Genomic DNA, 9,875 nt, shown 5'->3' on the forward strand with positions numbered 1-9,875 from the left:
TTACTGCAGTGATGTCACAGATGCAGAATTATGTAAAGCATGGCAATAAAATGCAACTTTTACATAAGTTCATTGCTAGTTTCACACCACACATCAGCTTATGCCGATGCCAAAAACTTCTCGAGACTGCCGTTTCACTTCAAAACTACATTATCTTGCTCAGGAGGCAAAAAACAATACACTTCAATACCCCTATAATTCCTTGAACAAACCACAAAGCTTGAGATGCTATGTATTGCTGCTTCATGTAATGCTCGCAGCACATGCAGCAGGAATAAAACTTCTCATAAACTGCAATTTGCCAGAACTGTCAACTGCTTATCTCTTTAGATGCCTAACTAATGAAATTGTAAATGCTGACCAATATTATACAAGAATGATTATTAAAAAGTGTTTACAACAAATTTCTCGAAGATTATGTTCTTTACCTTTACAGATTGCAAACACCCGTGCAGTCTCTGCCGGTGGGTTGTGCAGCAATGTGGACTTTGGGTACCTGGTACAGCTTCAGGATTAGACTTAATTATCTATTCTTTTTGTTTATAAAAGGCAATATGAAAACTGCAAAATTGAAGGCTATTAATGAGTGAGCCTAGGCCTAAAACCCTCCTAATCATCTATGTGGTCTAACATAATGAGCATCAAAAATATTCCTTTAAAAGCTTTGTAAGTTGGTTTTTCCACATTACATAACTAAAAAAGGGTGTTGCTGACATTTCTTATTCAGATAATATAGACATATTTTGTGTTTTTGATGATGCAGAAGAAGCTAACATGATTCTGGCAACAATACCAAGTGCAGCAACATTTTTTACATGCAATGTGGGAAAGCAAGACAATAGTTTTCAAATATGCCTTTCCTTGTTCAATATTCTGAACTACATTGCTCTTTCAGAAAATTTAAGAACTGGGCTCACCTATAATATTGGGGACCCTCATTTCTGGTATATAATACTGTCCCCTAAAATTAAAATGCAAAAGTTAAGTCAATTTTGGTTGATTAGCCATTCAACCATTATCCTCTACCACAGACATGTCCACTGTGCTGCACAATCCAGTTCTAATTGTACTGCAAATTTCATTTCATTCATTCTCCCTTTATAGGCCCATAGACATGACATAAGGGGTGGGGGCATATATATATATATATATATATATATATATATATATATATATATATATATATATATATATATATATATATATATATATATATATATATATATATATATATATATATATATATATATATATATATATATATATATATATATGTGTGTGTTAAATGTAGTGGTGGAACACAAGGAAAATATGCTGAGTACAAATGGCACAAAACAATATAAAGAACACAAAAGAAAGAATAAAGCTGAAAGTGCTAAAATACCGTCCATTACATATCACCTGCAGTACTTCATTTTTAGTTTCATTCTATTGTGGACATACCTAGCAACATAAGAGCATGTGAGTTGTTGAAAATTACACCCATCAGAGAACATAACCTTACTGCTGAGAACCAAGTGCAAACAATTTAAATATTAGGTTTTGAAGAAAAAAAGAAAAGAGGCATACATTAACAGCTCACTCAATAAAAAGAAGAAGATCGATTACATACTGAAAAAATTCCTCCCTTGCTAACTTGCTCAATAGCACTGAATGGTTCCAAAATCAATGTAATGCCAGGGCTATTGCTCCTCAGCATAGAAAAATATGCTCTTTGATAGACATAAAGCAACAATGAACAGACCACAATGCCACAGCTATGTCGAAAAATACATACCACATAAATCTTGCCATAAGTAGTCGTCCAGCGCTGAAGAAAGCAGGTTGATCTTTAGAAGCAGGAGTAACAGCACTTCTACACCGTATTCCTCCTACTGGCAGGTACGCTGCAGCAAAGGTATCATTCATAACATTAGCATGATACTCGTAACTAGTACATACATAACTATAGCACAAAAAGTAATGGCACCACACATGCCAAAACAATGACTCAAATATTTTGACAATGAGCTTAAAAGCTATAACTCCTGTTCCTAGATATATCTGTAACAATATCTGCCACCTCTTTACAGTCGAAATAACTGCTTAAATAAACTAGAATAGCAGATTTATGACAAACTGCTAGCACAATGACAATACACATTAACTTCAATGAGGGAATGTCTCAGTACCAGTGAATTGTAGTAATGAGTATAACACAATGTCTGACAACAGAAACTACAGAAGGAAAAGAATGTGTTGTTATTGGTCAGGCATAGCCTCCTTTCTATGGGTCAGGAGGCTGAAAAGTTCAGAATGGAAATAGCTGAGTAGAAACTATAGCAAATCCCCAAATGAAAAATATTAGTGATATAAAAATTTTCCTTAGCTCGCTAACGAAAATTAGCACATTTAATCAAAATAGCTGTTTGGGCCAGTTGCTTCATACTTACACCCTAAAAGACCAGCGAAAAAAAAGAAAAAAGAAGAAAACAGGTACAAAGGAACACAAAACGTATTTCAGTGCCCGTCCTGTCATTTTTTGTTCCTTTGTCCCCGTAATTATTTTTTTTGCGCTGGTCTTTTTATGTACCGATTACAAAAAGAGAGACAGTCTTAAAGCAGAGAAGGGGTGACACATGGTTTGCTTCAATGCTGAAGACATCTGATCACCAGCTAACCCAGATTTTTCACTTGTTAAGTGATTTGATCGAGTCCAATATTTATTATCAGTTCTTAACATAAGTGATCAGCAAGTTAAATATAACACTATTTACTCGCACACGCCCTCAAACACAATGAAACTCAATTGATAAGTCACTGTCTGGGCGTGCACCATATTGCACGGCATGAGCGAAAATGGCAACACGCAAGGAGACACACACATGGCACGCGACATAAATATTCTCCGACGAGAATCCCAAGCAGTATACATTGAGGCAGGTGTCAGTGATCAGCAATATGTGCCACAAAAGTGCGCGTGTCAATTTAAACGCCTCTTTCTGGACGGAAACAATGCTTTGGACTTACCAGCACGGATAGCAGAGACCAGTTTCAAATTCTTTGAAGAAACGACAGTCTACGTTCTTGCGCAGACGAGACGAAGGACTTGAGCCTGCAGCGAAAAAAAAAAAAGCGTGAGAAATGTCTTTCCTACACATTGCGTCACTGCGACAGTATACATGTACACGAATCGGCTCGGTCCCACCTCTGGTCTCGACGCCATCAGCTCAAAGCGTGACTTTAGGATATCAAGCGCGCTGCCTTCGAACGTACAGGTTGCTGGCAAAAGAACCGTAAACTTAACCCATCACCCTGCATGCTCTCCCGCATTTATGGCAACGTTCCCGTAAAGCAGCAACAACAGACGATCAAAATCGATTGTAGGCAGCGAGCAAAAATAATGCGGCATGCAAACACGTCAATGCGTATCACCGGGACTGCGGGAATGCGCTCGTCGACGCATACTTTCGACCGCGGGATATGCTTGTGAGCGTCGTAGACGACTAAAAATGCACCATTAACATCCCGCAAAAAGGTCGTGACCATCTGAAAATTTTGGGATGCGCCGCTCCTCCAGTCTGAACTGAGGGAGTAGTATGCTCAGGTTGGGATCCAAGACGTCGTGCTCAGAGGCCGTTTCACAGACAAACAAGCAGCGTCGCGGACGTAAGCAATAACAAAACATGGTCAGGCCAAGTTAAATAGCACAGAAAAACACGTAAAACGAAATGTAAAACGTCACTTACATGCGCGGCTGAAATTTGGCGCCAAGGATCCGTTGGAACACCACCACCGCGACGACCAGCCATCCGCCGTTTCATTCCGAAGTTCACTTTCACGAAGTCGTTTCATAGTGAGGCATCGATGAGCGCACTCGATGAAATAATCGCTGAGAGCAACCGAACTTTTCTAAAAACACAGATGAGTACCAACGACAAAGAGCACGAACGCTGACTCGTGCGGCAATCGCCGTCGTCGTCTTCTCGGACTCGCAGAGTCGCAGGGAACGCAGGCAGGCTCAAGCAACTACGAACACGTGACGCTGCGTTGAGAATAAAAGCAACAAAACTAAAAAGCAACTGCTTCGCTTCTCGCCTCACCACCACTCCCCCCTCACCTCCCCTTTCTCCCTGTTTTGCAGCGTACACACTTGTCTGTCCGCCCTTGTTCTGAGTTCGGCCTTGCTCCCTCCACGGTCAAGCTCGCGTAGGAGTCAAAAGACGGGACAGGGGTGTCGGGGGGGGGGGGGGGGAGGTGAAGGGGGGAGGCACCGCTTTTTGTAAGAAGATAAGATGCTCCCAGCTTTCGACGATTCCCCACCGCCTCCGGGGAAAAACGGGGGTCCTTTTGTGGTAGCTCTTGAAAGGAAAGCTCTTGAAAGGAAAGGAAAGCCGCACCCAGCTTGAAACCGGTTACCATCATAAAAAAAAAAAAAAAAGAAGAAGAAACAAGCGGGAAACTTTTTTTTGCTTGAGCTGCAGGGACGAAATGGTGTAAAGTCATGCGAGAGAGACTAACTTCTTCCGTGCGGGTGATTGCGCAGGGTATATTTAAGCCATGCGGTTTCAGATAGCATAAATCCCGAAGTTACCCTCCTTTTACACTCTTTTTTTTTAGAGTGTAGCTTTGTCCACGCCATGGCTCCTCTTCCAACACAGTCTTCTCCCCGCCCCCATGGCTTCAAGCAGTAAACAGAATTTTCCTCCCCCGGGGCGCAGATTTTGTGCGTTCGCAGTCTTTTGCTTTCGTTCTCTTTCCTCCGGTGGTCTGGCGGGTTTAGAGCTGGTATTCGAAGCGACGCAGGGACTTCGAGTCGCGAGTCTGCTTCTTCGCAGCGCGCTGCAGGGATTGTGAGTTTGCTTCCTCACTACAATGAAAACGTGCAAGAGTACTGACCTTATGCGGGGCCTCAAATATATTGAGTACCTGCGCATGAGTTATTTGCACACACACGCGCCCACACACATGCAGTTTTTTAGTGGCAAAAAGCAAATAATTTTACAGCATCTTGCGCGTAAACGTTGATGTTTGGAATTAAGCTGTGAAATTATACAAGATTTTACTTAGCTTATGGATACGTCACTACATATATATATATATATATATATATATATATATATATATATATATATATATGGAGGAAGAAGCCAACAGTCGGCGAGGTCAAGGAAAGAATTGGGGATTGAACCTTTTTTTTTAATGTTTACTTTGGTAATCACATAAATTAGTAATTTAATCTGTTTAGGGGAAAGATAAACACAAAGTAGAAGAAAAAACAAAGTGCCGATGGTGGGGACCGAACCCACGACCTCCGAATATCTCGTCCGGTGCTCTTCCAACTGAGCTACATCGGCCGCTGTCCCACCTGCTACTTTCTTGGGTATTAATGTTGTCTGTATACGAACCTTGAGAGTGTTCACCAGCGCCGCCCTCAATCATAGCGGTGGACGTGGAACGTCCTGTGTTACCGCCAGCGTCACGTAGAACGTGATAAAGAGCGAGGGCGAAAGCTGTGCTAGAACCCTCTTACGCTACCTATGGCTTGAAGACTGCCAGAACCATGGACCCCGTAGGGTACAAGCAGTTAAATGAAGGGGAAATGAGGTTCTCGTTATAGGGGACCCAAGCATCGCAAGGTGGCGCTGCGGGCGCCAGTGAACAGCGCCATCTCCGGCCAACGCCATGTAATCGGTCGGGCAGAGTGTATAGCTCGCCTGTAGACTTTCGTGTATTTGCTGTCTCTGCACGCGGGAGCAACTCGCTTAGCGGGCGCTCGCGTTGTTGAAAGCTGCTTGCGCGCGCGCGCGCCCTGACCGCAGTCTACTCGCGTTGTTGTTGTTGTTGTAGTGGTTATTTATTGTATGTACAAAAGGAAAGAAAAGATGTTTGCCAGCCCCGGTATCTGCTATCTTATATCTGAAGCACCTGAACTGGGGCGGCGGAAGTAAAGGGATAGAGAAGAGAAGGTAGAAGAAATCAAAGAGGCGAGTGATAGGGATAAAGAAAAGGGTAGGTAAAAATAAAAGAAATATATACACTATGGTACAGTATACAGTAGTTTGCTTGAGGCCCACCCGCAAATGTCTTAAGTCACTGAGCACTCGGCACATCGGGCGGGCCTCCGCAATAGCTCTGCGTCCATGGCAACTGTTCACAACGCACGCACTGGCCCACTGTACAAAACACTGACGGCTGTCGTGGGCGATCGGCCGTTATTGTGGAATAGCACACGTGGAGCGTTCAGTCACAGCACGCACTATCTGGCGAGGTGAAATAGGCGGGTCATCAAGCCCGCCTGTTCGATGTACTCACACAGGCTCACGTGAGCTCGCTCGCGGACGCGCGCACTGCCCGGCGGCCACAAGAGCACAGCTATACGCTGGGATTACCCTCTGGGCTCTGTAAGCCGCCAGCAACTCACGTCGTGGTTCGGCTAGCGCGGTGCAGCGCAGTAGAAGATGTTCGAGAGTTTCTACCGTGCCACAGCCGTCACACACGTCACTAGTGGCAAGTCCGTGGCGCATCCGTCGTTCCCCAGGCCACACACATCCAATGCGTGCACGGAGGATCATTGCGCGTTGCAGCCGAGTCAGCGAGCGGCCGCTGACACTGTGAATGCGCTCACCTCTTGCGATGCGTGGGTCGGGATGCTGCGTCCGGAGGTGATTGTCGATTACCGCACGCACAACCTCCAAAGCGAGTTGCTCGTCGCTAGGAAGGAGTTCATGTTCTGCGGTCGCGAGCTCGTCGGCACGTTCGTTGCCCTCTATATGCCGCAGTGCCCGGGGATCCACTGTGCCAGTATAGCGCAGCCACGCTCCGCCAAGTGCTTGAGACGCGCGCGAATCTGACATAGCAGCGGAGTTCCCCGGCCGGTGGTTCGAAGGCGGCTGAGGGCAGCGCGGGAGTCACATAGCACGGCACACCTGGGTGGCGGCTGTTACGTTTGGGAGTCGCGAGTGCCGGGGTAGCGTACCGCTGCGGCGCGCGGCCCCTCGGTAGCGTTGGCCTGGCGGCTCCGTGGACGGCGGACGGCATCAAAGGTGCCAGCAAAGACGAGGCGTCTTTTAACGAAACAACCTTTAATGTAACATCAGGAAGAAACGGGCAGTGAAGCTGACCCGGAGAGATTACAGACACTCTCACACAGCTGGTGTCTAGCGTCGTGCCAACGGCGCGTCAAAGTAGTCTCTGTCCCAGCGGAGTCGGCCGCTGCTTTTTATAGGTTTTCCCGTTCACAGGGAAAGGGTAAACCCTCACAGGAAAGGGAGAGCCAAACATGTTGGTTCACGACGAATGACTCAATCGCAGATGGTCCGAACTCATCTCCTCCACCTCCTGCAGACGGGCGAGGGCGGCGCCCTCTCTCACGAGCTCCAGGCTTGGCCGGCGTTTGCCCACACACACGCACGCACACACATTTGGCGCGTGGCAGGAACACGCTGAGACTTGTCGGCGGGAGGAAGCGTTGCGCGGCCGATGAACGGCGTCGAAATGGCCGATCCGCTCGAGGTTCTGCCTGTTGCTATGCGGTGGCCGCGTCAGCTGTCCCACTTCTCGGTGGAGAAACGTAACAGACTGCCCCGCCGGGGAAGGGAGATCCCGAAGGGCAGGGGACTGCATCCGCTGTCCGGAGGGATCGGGATGTTGCTGCTAGCCGGGATCATCCGACTCTGTTTCTCTTGAGCCAGTCAGCCTGAAGAATTCCTTGGCAAGTCCGGGTTTCCAAGGCACTCTGCAACTTGTCTTCAGGAGAGATTTCTGGCAACCCACAACGTCACAACCACGCTAGACTCAACCGTTCAGCCAGCAAGCACGGCACAATCTTCACTAAGTTATGCCAGACTATTTCCCACTTATGCCCCCATCTACATTAAAGGGCAGCTCAGCAGCACTTGGAACGCGTCCACAAATTTGAAAATCGCATTTTCAAAACAGCACTTCAAACAAAGATAATACAATACAAATGTTCAAAATCCTATGCCAGGAAGAAAAACACAAACTAGTGAATACAGGCTTCTTCTCACGTCATGGGCTCCGACTTAAGCCATCGGCGTTACCGTTGAGATCACCTTTTTCACTAAAGCTTCGGCTGTCCGTTTCACGGAACAACCTTACGTTCCTGTTTCTGTGCGAAGAAACACATGAGCATGAGTCGCTCATTTTTCTAAACAATCTATCCCTCTCCTTACGTGTGGCGCACCAATCACGCATTTTCTTTGCACGGGCGCATTTGTGCCTTTGGGATAATCGCTTTCTCTTTCGCGATAGCTTCAACTTTCTCGCTTCTTTCTCGCGCCTGCCTTTCTGTTTTTTTCTACGGCAGCACTGAAACACAGGCGTTTTGCTTTCTTTTCGCAATCGTTTGAGTGTCCTCTCCTTACGATGGCAGCATTCTTTATCGCGCCTGCCCTTTCGCGTTTTTCGTCGGCAGCACGGGAATACTAGCCTTCCGCTTTCTTTCTGCAATCGTTTGCTCTCCTTACGATGGCAGCATTCTTTCTCGCGTCTGCCTTTCCGCGTTTTGCGGTGGCAGCACTTGAATACTCTAGTTCCACTTTCTTTCGGCGCGAGCTCTGGCAAGCTAGCGGTAACCGGAGCTAGTAGGACACCGGTGTCGTCGAAGCGGTCAAAGTGCGGTGCAGCGTCTGCATCGCAGCCAGCAGCGCATGACTCACTTTCCGTCAAGTCCGAACGACAACTGCTCACGCCAGCCCTCAAGCTAGGCATTTCCTCTGGCGGCGCCGCGGCTGCATCGCATGACTCACTTTCAGTCAAATCCGAACAACCGCTTATGCCAGCCCTCAAGCTAGGCATTTCCTCTGGCTCGCCACTCACGTTACACGGGTCCTCCGATGAGCCGCATCGCTCAGCGCTAACCGGCGCACGATCAAGCTCATTCGGCAGCTGGGGCGCTTCGGATAGCGTGAGGGTCATGTGTGCTACGTCCGCGTTCGCACTGGGGTTGCCTTCGCGAATACAACCTAGCGTGGTTTCGGAGCACGAACTATTTTGACTCTGCTCTGGTCGTTCGCTGTCGCCTTCGCAAGTCTCGCTCTCTACAGCGGACGCGCACTCCTCGTCGGTCTGCCCTGGCTGATCACAACTCGCGGGTTGTGCAGCTTCCCTGATTGGCAATTCGCTTTTCTGCGCGCCCTGCTCTACAACACAGTCGATTTCGGAGACTGAAAGTTTCTCCTCTCCTAGCTCGTTTCCAGCTCCGTCGCGCTCTACACAAGCTTCTGCTTTCGACTCGAGAGGCGGTTCAGTTATTGCCAGTTCCCCACTCTCATTTGATGGAACTGTATCTCCTGCAGCTACTTGGGTCGGCATGCACTTCACCTCGCTTAACGGCGTCACTTCGGACTTCTCGCCGATTAAGCATGTGCTAACAGTCTCAGCTAGTGGCTCGACCAAGGTAACAGGATACTCTTCTGTTTGAGGCTCGGTCGGCTCGCTACTGCGGTCACCTTGCTCGGCCGCTTCCCCAAGCTGTTTCTCACACTCCGGTGCAAGTTCGATTTGCTCCGGAACTTCCGCACTGTCTAGCCATTCGCTTACAGCGTCTTTCAACTGATACGCCAAATCAAAGTACGACTTGTAACACTTTTTCTCGCTCTCATATCTTTTCCGAAGATCATGAGGCGTTATCTGATATCGTATCAGCAATGACTCTTTTAGTTCATCATAATTTTTTAAGCGGTCGCCAACCAATCGCTTGATTTCTTCCGACGCTTCAGCGGAGAGAAGAGCTACCAACATCTGCGCCCAACTATCTCGCTCGGAACGTTTACTTCTGCAGACACTTTCGAAGTCTGCCAAATACTTTGCCATATCCTCGGCGATGAGGAACGGTGGCGGACCGTCTCGCGGTATTGAACTGCTACAATGAA

At 47.3% G+C, this 9,875-nt stretch overlaps 1 non-coding gene across 1 annotated transcript; it reads right to left on the reverse strand.

The window, feature by feature from the left end:
• Positions 1 to 5,263: 5,263 nt before the first annotated feature.
• Positions 5,264 to 5,336, reverse strand: TRNAS-AGA (transfer RNA serine (anticodon AGA)). Its single transcript has one exon. It is a non-coding gene; the product is annotated as a tRNA-Ser (tRNA).
• Between the last annotated feature and the right edge of the window lie 4,539 nt (positions 5,337 to 9,875).

Source organism: Amblyomma maculatum, chromosome 2 (genome assembly GCF_055883805.1).
Source record: "Amblyomma maculatum isolate TAMU_Amacu chromosome 2, ASM5588380v1, whole genome shotgun sequence".
NCBI lineage: Eukaryota > Metazoa > Arthropoda > Arachnida > Ixodida > Ixodidae > Amblyomma > Amblyomma maculatum.